Source organism: Dromaius novaehollandiae, chromosome 3 (genome assembly GCF_036370855.1).
Source record: "Dromaius novaehollandiae isolate bDroNov1 chromosome 3, bDroNov1.hap1, whole genome shotgun sequence".
Taxonomy (NCBI): domain Eukaryota; kingdom Metazoa; phylum Chordata; class Aves; order Casuariiformes; family Dromaiidae; genus Dromaius; species Dromaius novaehollandiae.
Window position 1 is genome coordinate 33,530,971 of NC_088100.1, and position 12,186 is coordinate 33,543,156.

The 12,186-nt window shown below is 38.1% G+C and overlaps 1 long non-coding RNA gene across 1 annotated transcript; it reads left to right on the forward strand.

Moving 5' to 3' along the window:
* The first annotated feature begins 232 nt into the window (after positions 1 to 232).
* On the forward strand, positions 233 to 4,361 carry LOC112980769 (uncharacterized). Its single transcript, XR_003258504.2, has 2 exons — positions 233 to 307; positions 2,323 to 4,361. It is a non-coding gene; the product is annotated as an uncharacterized LOC112980769 (long non-coding RNA).
* Positions 4,362 to 12,186: the final 7,825 nt, after the last annotated feature.

The window sequence follows — 12,186 nt, forward strand, 5'->3', positions numbered from 1 at the left end:
AAACATATATTCAAGAAAGGCTTCTAAGGAGAGTTCTAAAGCAATGGAAACTCCACTATGTTGCTTCTCCTTTTAAATTTCCATGGGAAGATTTTAGAAATAGGTTACCCAAATATCTGTCAGGGCTGATCTAGATACACTTAATCTTGTTCTCAACAGGTCCATGCCCATTCTGAGACATTTCCAAACTTAAATTTCTGTCATTTCTCTATTTTATAGGGTTCATTTTTAAGCAACTTCTTTTCCTGTTTCTATTCTGTCACTGTGTTCAGACTGTCTAAGCCAGTGGAAGAGAAACCTCTAGAAGGTAAGTGCCAGAATTGGTATACAGTGCTCTTGGACTTGTTCACTATCATAAGGTGTAACAGAAGTATCGTACAGACACTTTTTGTGGAAAACTTTTTCTGACAGAAAATCGTATGCTATTATTAGGTCTGGTTGAACACACAGAGTGTTTTCTTCACTTTGGACTTGGTGAAGGAGTTGGCCTGTGCTACCCACAAAATGGTAGGATTCCCAAGAAGGTTTATACTTTGCATTCTTTCATTTATGGCCCCAACATGCCTATGATTAGATTGCAAAATGAATATGCATGAAATACATACTAGCTCACTGATCCAAAATACTACTGCTGGTCTGCAGTCTAAATGAAAAAGAACCCTAGGGACATTTTTAAAGAGGGATTATTTAACAAAGATGAAATGTGTATTATTCTAGCTTGCCACAGAAAGCAGAATCTTCAGTTGCATTTTGCTGGGTGTCACACAAGCATGTAAGACTTAGTTTCCACCTAAAAGTGCTTGAATTTTGTCTGACTCCAAGCATGTACTTATCTGATGATAGCTCCCTTTGCTAAATCAAAAGACACTGAAAAATGCCTATTTCATAATATATACATACATAAATACAGAGGTGTTGCAGTGTAGAAGATGTGTCCAACACAAAAGGAATAGAAATAATCTCATTTGATGGCTCTCAGATTTAATGTAGTTTTCAGATACTTCATACCACTAACTACCTTAATCCACTGGGTAAAGATCTTTCGAGACTGAAATGACTCAGGATTTTGCACAGCTATTCAGTGCAATCAAAGGATTTTTGAGAGCAGTGAAAACCACCACAGAAAAGAAATTTTAGGTAATTAACATGATACAGTTTGTGGAACAGGTTTTAGATATTGGGTTTTGTGTCTGTTTTGTCTAATAGATAAGCTGTATTTCCTAAAGTCTACCTGTTCTTTTTAAAATTCATTTTGACAGCATATACTCTGTATTGGATATTAAAAGGGCTGACAATGAATTTGCAGCCTTTATTAAGGACGGACTTTGGCGTACAAACTGTTATAGTTCAAATGACCCTTGTCTATTTTAAGCAGTGCAAGATTGTTTCTGTTTGTACAGCAGTAGTCCAAGTAACTCTTTAGTAAAGGAAATAAATATTTGAATTAAAGTCTGAAGTATGTGCAATCAGTAATGTCTGTTAAACACTATTGGAAACCTGTCATTAGTAAAAGTTTTCAAATTTGAAGAATTTAATTGCTTTTCTCAATTTCCGGTGAGACAAAAAAAAAACTAAGAGATTTTTCCCATTATGTGTAAGTGACAGCAGACTCATCTTTTAAAATAATCATCAATTTTCTCGTTAGAAATTCTTACCTGGATTTTTATAGAATTCTTCTAATATATCATTTATCTTCTTTTGAGCAGTAGATTCCTTGAAATAATTACACACTTCTAGAACAAATTTGCATCTTTCATACCTAATCTATCAAGGAACATCTTTCTGTTCTTCTCACTCTCAATTTCATCCTGGTTTTAATTTCAGAATAAAATAAAATCATTCTTCTTGTAAACTTTAATTAGCTGCTAGCTGGTATCTGAAAATAAAGCAAAAAATAATGGAGATAAATTTGTAAAACTGTTTCCTGGGATATATTCCTTTTTATTTTATAGTCCATCAATGGCTACATTTAAAAGAACCCTTGCATAAACATGTCAAATATCTATCATGGTCCATTAACGTAATTCGAATTTCAATATTGGCTGGCAAGTTTATTACGATTAACTATTTGTGAAGGGATAACAGGCAGTCTCAAAAGGACCTGTTTTAAAGCAATTTGTTTTGTACAGAAGGTTTACTAATACTTGAGAGATCAAATAGGGGAAACTGTATACTATCTAATTATAATCTGTGATTTGTAGGCTATGAAGAAATTAGGCTTTGATTGTACATAGCTTTATAAACTTCTATTCAAAATGCTTTCCAATGGAAAACGAGATTTGTTTCTTCTGTGTTCTTCTGTCAACTGGTTGTCTTTTTCAGTTCTCCGTCTCACACCTACTCATTCAGGATTTTTTGGATCTAGGAACCAATTTGAATCTAGGAACCAAATTTGAGACAGTAGAAAACTTTAAGGTAATTTTCTACCAATTCCCTGAAAGAAGATGTTCAGAGAGAGGATGTGCCTTGAGAGATCATGAAGGAAATGCTGCACGTAAGAGCACTCTTTATTGAAAACCCATCAGAGAATTTGTATTGGACAACCTGAGAGACACACCTACAGGAAACAGGACTTCATGGATTCCAGTAAATTTCCTGGGCTGATTATTTCAGCAGGATTATTCAAATGTTTGAAAGTCAAGACTCTAAATAATGTACAAGTGGGAACAGTGTAAAATAATACAAAACTATGCAAGCAGTCTCTGAGGAAGATTGTGATAAGTATGATTTGTAAGTCCTCTATCATTTATGTGTTACATTGAGGTAATGAGTAATACTGAAATATTAAAATGACAGTAGAAGTAAATAGGGATAATGCCATCAGTGGCTTATAGAGGTGGAAATTAAACTGAAATTGAAGTGCTGAGTCATAGTTAAAATTTGCAATGTATGGAATATGGGATCCTATCATTCTCTCAAATTTTCAGTGGATGTAGTCTAGTGAGTTTTGAAACATATTAAAATATGCTTCTTAGTTCATTGAATTGATAAGGAGAAGTGCCAATTATCCTAAGTGTGTTTAACTGCAGTGCAATTTTAGATGCCAGATTTTAGGAGTTTCTTATCCACACACTGGAGCCATAGAATTTAATCTAAGTATTTTTGCTCTTAGTTTATAAGGTTGGAATATTGATCCAGATGGAAGTCCTTGTGACATAAAGCCAGATCCAGTGACGGCTGTTGCAGGGACCTGGAAATTTTACAGATGTTTATGAAGCAACATCACAGCATAGCAAAAGGATTCCATAATGTTGGTGATGTACCTCATGACCTCATAACAAATTCTTAGTTTAACAATATATAACCCCAAAGGAACTAATGTGACCTCCTGTGTAGCAGACAGGACATTCTTGGATCAATTCCTGGTGGGATTAGATCATACTTTTAAAAGAAGATTCCTTTTTGTACACTACATACGGTTGCAGCCTTGGCAGGCCGTTATACAATCTATTTTTTCCAGTCCTTCACTTGAAAGATTCTTAAGCAGTAAACCAAAGCTAGAAATCAGACGGTTTGAGAGCATGGATGTGAGCCCTGTACTTGCGAGGGAGAAGAGGGAGGAGGAGGATGTGCAAAATGATGTGTTCACTGTATCTTTTTTTCTGCTTGTTTGTTCTCTCTGTACAGTTTGTTTTGCTGCTGAACACATCATACGAGAAAAATCTATGTGTATTTGTATCTTAGGACTAGTAGAAGTTGGTTGTCTCTCACTGCTGGAAGGAAGAGTCGAGGGGAATTCCATACTTCTTGGTGTATACACTTTCAAGATGAAAAATGAAAACGTAGGGAAGATCTCTAATTTTCTTCTAGGCAAAGAAAATATGGAATTTAGTGAGGCTTCCCGGTCAATAAATGCTCAACTTTATAAGTCAGCTAAGTGAATTCCCCAGTAAACTTGCCTGGAAAGTCCAATGAGTTTTCCGGCCAAGTGGTCCTAGGGCAGCCAGATACTTATAGTGAGCGATAAGGATGGAGCACTGGATGGTAAGCTGTCTCCTTTGCTCCGTCTATTTCTGGTACACATTTAAGGAGATAATATATGAATTAAACAATCAGGCAAATATCTTTCCCCTCTGTAGGATTGCTCGGTACTGAGGAAAGATGAGTTCATTGCCAGGATGAGTCTCACTGCTCCCCTAACCTCTCTGTCAGCCCAGTCCCACACAGCTCGCCATGGCAGCAGCTGCATGAGAAGAAGCAAGAGCAGAGCAGACCCACAGTGACTCAGTTTTCTCTGATATGATGTTTTTTATTAAGTGTGAATTCAGTATCAGATTAATATGCTGTTTTCTCCCTAAATGTGTTCTCTCTGTCCCAATTGTAATTCTCTTTCACGTCTCAGTAAACCTAACCTGGAGTTACATTTGCCTAGCCTTCAGTGTTTTTCCCCGCTGTATTTCTGATATAGGCAAAATCTTCTTGAACCCAATATGCATCTTTCTCTCCTTGAATGAGGCCTCTGAAGAGGTACTTTGCTGCAGTACCCATGAGAAATTATCCACATCAATAATAGTTAAGTTGTTGCACCTCCTTAAAAACCTTTCAAAAGAAGAAGTTCTTCACTAAGTGTTTGCTTTACCAACATATATTCTTTAGGCATTTTTTCCCCATGTCATCTTACTGATCACACATACCCGTGGCTCTTGTTTCAAACTAGAATCCATCATTGAATTTTATATGAAGAAGCAGAGCCCTGCACTAATGCTTGCAAGTAGACTGTGTGAAAGCCGAGGCCTGACTCTGAGGCTCTCTGAAGTCCCAAGAGAAATTTGCAAAAAAGATTATAGCATTGAAAATGCAGATAATATATTATTTGAAGCAAAGGCTCCAGGCTCCATGTGCTTGTGCAGCATTCAGCACAATATCTCCTTGACTATGCCTAGAGTTCTTGAGCCCTGTTATTGTAAATGACAACCCCAGATGAAATTATTTTATTTATAAACTATATCATTTTTCACTTTTTCCCTTTCTTGCCATGAACATTTTTAATCCTCCCTCAACCTACCTAAGGTTTTCTCCTTTTATGAATAGGTATCGTCCTATCTATCATATATTAACTTGGAAAAAAAAGATAAATTTTAAAAGTTAAATAAACAATAGGCCCTGGTTTTAAACCAACAAAGACATAACACTCAGTATTCCAGGGTTAGATCCAACAATTTATCCTTTGTGGATTCCAGAACTTTTACTAGCTCTAAAATAAATGGGCACAGTCCCAAATACTGAGGCTGACTTGTTATCTGTATATGTACTTTTCAGATAACAGACATTAAATAATTCACTATACAAAGTCTTATTTTAATTAAAATAGTAAAACTGATAAAGAAGTTTTCTTTACTTTTGGGAACAGATCCCTGGCTTGTAATTGCATTAATTACAAATACACACAGTTGAAAAGTTATTCAAATGCAAATGTTCTTAATGAGAAGAAAGCAACTGGGAGTATAATTTTTAGTTGTTGCATTTAATGAAAGCATTTGATTTTGTTCTAATTGCACTTTTAATAAAATAAAGTGCTCTCACAGTGGTGAGATTTCACTACTACAGCATCATCTAACAGTAGTGCTAGAACCTCCGAAGGTTGCTGATGTTGCATTAGGTCACTCAGTGTTGGGCCTTCAGTGGAGATAAGTGAATCAAACAACACTTCTGTGTAAAGCTTTATGTCATGAAATGCTGATCTCCGGACAACAGCAGTAGATTAAAGAACATGGCCAAAGTAAAGAACTGGGCAGACAATTTATGCCTTAAAATCACAATTTACAATGAAATAAAAATGAAGTTTAATTGGAAAGAAATATTTTCCTCATTTTGTTTGTTTTGAAACGTATTTATGCACTGCAAGGAAGTCATTTTGCAGAAAGTGGTGTGCTCTCTTATGGGCAGCTAGTGTTTGTCTATCACATGATGAAGAACACCGATCTAGTCCATCCCTCTGCCCTGAGGCAGGGCCAACTACACCTAAGCCGTTCCTTACAGAAGTTTGTTCCACCTTATTTTTAAAAACCTTTGGTGATGGTTGCTTTCCAGGGATGGAGTGAAGCTCAGTGCACTCTAGTGCTCAGTGAAATTACCATGATGCCAGAAGCAAGGAAAGAGAAGGTCTTCTAAAACTCTTTTCAACATTATGGAAAAAAAACCCTATATCTCCTAGGCTATGTTAACCAAAGCGAGGGAATTTTTTTTCCTGGAAAAATGTGAGTTTGACTTTTTTTGACCTTCAGATAGTTGGTATTACAGAAGGGTTTTGACTTCCCTAATTTTTTTTTATCAAATATTGTGAAGGAATTGCAGTAATTTTTCTTTAAAAGGATTCATGTCAAAATGGATTTCCCTCTTTCCTCAAATTCCCTTCCCTCAATTTTCTTTCTGTTCTAAATTATTATTCAAAATAACAGAGTATATAATAAATATTAATGGATTACTTTTATGCCTTTCAATCTCGCATAGGAGCTTTGAGAGCGAGCAATCCCCTGGGGAACAGGAAGAAGAGTTGTGAGAGGAGCAGCCTGGTGGCTCAGAGTCAGCAGCCTGCTCCTCTGCACTCGCCAGGCCATGAGGGCCAGAGGAAAAAGCACAGTCTATGTCTACTAATCCCATCACTGGAGGAACCTTCTGGTGCCCATGGGGAACCGTGTGTAAAACCCAGTGCATTACATTTGTTCACCTGTGAATTGAGAGTGCCAAGCTTTCAAACACGTTTTGCAATTTAAAGAAAGAATGAATCCCAGAAAGGCTTGGTCTCTTTGCAGATGATTTATAAACAGCAAAAAGGTTAAAGGAATCAAATAAATAGGAGTGTTTTCACTTAGCTCTAATTGCAATTAGCATAGTTAAAGGTGTGATAAAAGGTTCCCATAATAAATCTCGGCTGTTTGCATCACATATAGTGAAGAAACATAGCTATTTTTAGCATTTTAACAGAATATAATGTGGTATAGTGACAGAGTGTTAATTTCATAATTTTTTTCAAAGAAGCAAGTATTTCAGAGGTACATACATGGTAAATTAATTTTTCATAGATATTATGCATAAGTGGAATATAGAGAAAAAATATGCATATCTTAAATTGAATAGTTTCACTGTTATGGAAATTAGGCTTGTCGGCCACCATAACAGGGTTCGACCCTAGGTTCCCGCAGAAAAATTTCAGAGCCAAATCAAAATAAATTAAATAATTAAATATTAATCATATGCGTGCAGTAATTACAGCTTGAGCTGGGTGCCTCCGAAGAGGGACCCTAACATAAACAAATCCTGGGCAATTATAGTTTTTTCAACTTACATTTTCCACCCCTCACGTGGTAGTTAGACCAATAGCAATTTTTTGGTCTGGGGTCTCCTGCTCCTTATTGGGTCTCATCATCATTCTGAGGTAAGCTGTTTTTCTCCTTATTTTTGTTTTTTGCAATCTCTGCTGACGGTTGTACCTCTGTTTTTGTGGGGTCTTACTGTTGTGTCTCAAGGTCCTGAGGAGGAGGTGATTCTAAATCATAACAATTAACACTGCCCCAACAGTGAGCTAAGGCTTTGTCCCTCAAGGTCCTAATGCCCTGCAGTGGTCTTATTTCAAAGCCTTGACACCCTCCCTTTCGGAGAGTGAGACACAGGAATGCAGACTGCTTGTAACTTCCTTATCTTCCTAGCTTGAACCAGCTCTGAGGCCCTTTTCTTACTGGACTAAGTAAAAGTTCCTTATTTTATCTAAGTGCGGCCTAAGGCTTCAGCAAATTTAGCTACTCATGCTAAGCAAGTTTTATTTAAGTTGTGCTAAGCGGCTACCTCTAGACAGTTTCAGTTCGCTATTCTTTAACATTCACCATAGAATCCTGATAAGCCTCACCTGTTGTTAATTTTCTTCTGAGATGAAAAACAACCAAGCAACAAAAACAGACGTCTAAGGACATCTCTTCAGAAAGAGAGAGAGTTTTAAGATTAAGACTTCGCACAGATTTTGAGCCTAAGCGAAAGCATATTGAAGCCTGTTGAGCTCTCTCATATAAATTTATCAGAATCCAATACATAATGCCACTCACAAAACAATCTCAATATTCTAGGAAGGGTACACTTTATGGCAAAACTAAAACTTTGCTATGAAGGACTGAAAATATCCTTTATCTTGGAAATTATGAATTGTGAGCGCCCTGAAATCCATATGGATGGATAAACATCGTTGAAATACAATATCGATCAAGTAAACAGAAATACAGATATCCCCCTACAACTCTTCTTAAGTTTGGCAACTTCTATTACTTTTTCTCAATATATCAAAAGAATAAATGGTAGTTTTTGTCAAGTTTCAGTCATCCCTGTTTATTCCAGTTAGTGAGTTGCTTTTGATATTCATGTGAAGAAGCAATTTTGAAAAGTCTACAGTATTACAATGTATGTAGATAGTCTGGACAGATGTTCACCCTGCTGGGTTTTATATAAATTGAGCAAATCGATGAACTATGTGGCACCTACTACAGAACTCAGTCCTACCCATTATGTGCTTGAATCTGTTGTCTGGCAGACATCTGGCAAAAGAAGAGGTGAAGTATTGATGCTATATGATTTTACTGAAGCTTTGAGGCTTTACTGTAAATGTAATCAGAACACAACCGGACCCTCGAAAGGTGCTTTTTAAAGAAAGTAGATTATGCAAGTGAGTGCTTGTTAGGCAAACAGGAAAGGGGGAAGGGGTAGAAGAGTAAAGTAAAGGGTGATTCAAGAGCAGGAGGGAAAGGGAATGGACTTGATCCTAGGAAAGGAAAGAGAGAATAGCGAAGTTCAGGTCAGAGGGGAACAAAAGGCTAGGGTGGGAAGAGTGATATGGGCACTACGTGTGGGGTATTTCCCAGTCTTGCATCTTCTTTCTCTAGGAGGGATATCGCCTAAACAGCTCTAAGCATTTCACCTTTCTCCAGGGCGAGCTCATGCAAAGGGGCTATCTGTAACCTCCTCCACCCATTCCGGGGTACATGCTCAGAGCTGTTGTTCCAGATGTTTCTTTCCCAGGAGTATCCACACTCATCTGATAGCATTTGGATGAGCAGGCCAGAGAACCAGCATATCCTGTACAAAGGATAGCTATTTTAAGTGCTTTAGCATATGCATATTTACTCAATTTTGTGTGCATTGTAGTGTTGCAGGTATGCTTTTGGGAGTTTGTGAACTAGGGTTCTCCAGAGATAGCCTTCTGAGGAAAGAAGAAAGAGCTTTCTTACAACTGCCAGATTCCATGAATGTTTTCTGCTTCTAAAACGCTATTTCCATAATGGGATGAAAAAGGGAGCAGGATCTGGAAACGTGAAAGAGTGAAGGAGCTGATGACAGAGATACATCAATCTGCTCTTAAATGCTTAAAATTACTGTAACCATCATATCATGAAAATTCATTGATGTTTGGGGCTATGGATCCAAGTTTTTTTTCTATTTTCAAATATAATATTTCAGAGACAACCATAATTCCCACTGTGGTGTAACAAAGTGTAAAAGCCTGGGAATGAGAGCTGTGCACTTCTCGCACCCTTGCAGCTAGTGGAGAGAAGAGTGGCCTGGGACTGCTAGAGCTGCTTCACTGGCCTGCGGGGTGATTTGAGGCCATGCCTTGTGGGCTCACCCTTTCCTTATCTGTGCAATAGGGAAAGTGGTGTTTCCCCCTCAAGTAAGGGCTGAGGAAAAACGCTATGTGAAAGTTTGGCATGCTTGAATTAAATCACTGTAGCCGCATCGCAAATGGATATCTGCAATTGCTTGAAAGGCCACTAGCATGTACAAAACCAAATGTAAATGCATTCTCTTCAAGAAACTAAGTAATTCACTGCTGAAAAACTCTAAGGCAGCAGCAGTATTCCTGGCAGGTCCTGTGCCCTTTCAGAATGGGAAAGTCAACAAATATTAGGCTTCTTGAAAACCAGGAAATAAAGAGCTATTATAAGGTCTCAAATAACCTTAATTCTGCCTTATTTGAACAATGACACAATAAGCACACAGCTTCTCTGCCTGTCTTGAAAACTGTACGAAAAGAGAGGCTACTTATGTCTTCCCTATGCTCAAACTTGTCCTACGCCACAAAAGTACACCACGCTGCTGAGTTTTACAGCTAGCTCACCCTCTCTTCCCACTCCTTCATCCTCATGCAAATGATGCAATGTAACACTAGTTTTTTTCATTTTTCCATTAGTCACTACACAAATTATATTCATCTCCAGCTTCAGAGCTGACAAGCTTTACAACAAAAAGACCTATAAATTGACTATACCCACCCCTTACCCATAACAGTGCTCAAATGTAGTATATTGGATCTCCTGCGGCACTAGCCCATCTTTTTTTTTTTCCTTTGGATGCACAGCAAGCCCTGAGAGAGGGGCTCCCATTCCTGCTGGGCTGAACATCCCCCTTTGCCTCCTGTTAGCCCAACCGCTCAGCTGAGCTGCTTCCATCATGCACTGCAGCTATTGCTCCTGAGGTCAGGGAACTGGGACTTTTTGCAGACTGCTCAGGTCTACTTGTAGACTACTGGCCCTAAGGGGAGAGGAGGCAGGACAGAATTCAATTCTTCTCTGTTTCCTGGGTGTTTTTTACAAGTTTTGAATTTTGCTGAATTTGAACTTAGAGGAAGGTACTGTCAGGCAGCCATAATTCTATTCAGTAAACACACATTAGATTACCTAGCATATATGAAGTGACGCAGCAGCAGGAGAAAGAATAAAAACTCAGTTTGAGTCTTTTGCACTCCTTATTTAAATAGCTTACTTGCATAGCTCAAATGACTGTGACTTGTTCATCTTACAATCTCTAATACATTTGGCTTCACAACACCTTCGAGGTACAAAGTAACAAAGGTCCTGGCTCCCTGAAATGTGAAATTCCAGCTGTAATCACTGGAAGTGAACTACCTAAATATCTTAAAATATTAGGACCAAATCTAAAACTCGGAAATGTAAGGGCTAGGAGACACCTTAAGAGATCGTGTAGTCCATTCGTCTACTGAGAAGCAAGGCTAAAGATATGCAGGCCGTAACGGTCCATGGCAACCAGCAAAAAGGTTCAGTACAGCTGTGTGATCCCATTGAGCCCTGCACCTATTCCTGTAGGCTTGCATTGGACTGCAATGGGACATGAGCCACACGCAAAGCCACACATGAAGGCCTTGAGTGGCTGAAGGGTCCTGGCATCGTCACAGGCCCAAGCACTCAGCCCTGCAATCTGCTGCCACGCTCCTCGGGGAGGAGGGCATTGCTGTGCTGTGACCCTGCAGAGAGGATCACTGTATTTCTCTGTGTGACCTACAGGGCTATTCCAAACCAGTCTGAGCCATGGAGCTGAACAAACTGGACGGTGCTAGCACAGCCCACACCCGACAGGTATTTGCTTAATGCGTTGTTATGCTTAAATAATGGGGATTCCACAGTCTCCTTAGCTAATCTGTTTTAAAGCTGACTGCTGATAAACATTCCTTGATTTTTCAGCAGTTGTATAGTATTTTCATCTTTACAATAGAAGGGAGTCATCTTGCCCAAGGGTATGTATCTGAAAGCTGGTTGTCAATGTCTAGACTCATCAACCTAGATTCCCCTTATAGCCATCTGAAAAAAAACAGGCACCTCCAGGGTGTGAATCATCCATCTATTTTAGAAGAGCTGTTAAGTAGAGAAGGACTTATTTCTAAAATATATACCCCCAAAATGATTAGAGTTGTACTGGGAATGGTATTTGTGTTCTGCGGGAAATGGATTTCAAAACTTGCTTTCTTCAATACAAGAGTGAAGAAAAAATATTTCAAAATTTCAAGAAAATGACACATTTAAAAATTCACCCTCATTCAGTAAAATTGAAGTGGTTCTTTCCAGTGTTTATTTTGTGTTGTAATTCATAATTGAGAAAATTACATTTGGAGATGAAAAGTAGTTCTATTGATCCAGTAGGATCAATATTTTGAGCCCATCGAGGTGCTTCAAGATGGGTTGGTTTTGTTTGAAGAAAGGTCACCAAAACTGGCCCATTCCTACAGAAAATTTTTATTTCAATGGAATGACATTTTTATAGAAAAATATGAAAATGGAATTTTTCACCAAGCTGTAGAAGTCATGTACGCGTGCACAGACCTGTGCAAAAGGATTTTTTTAACTAAAGACGCCCTTTATAGCAAAATTACTATTTCAGTTAACACAAGTATGCTAACTTTCCTTAGCCTAAAAA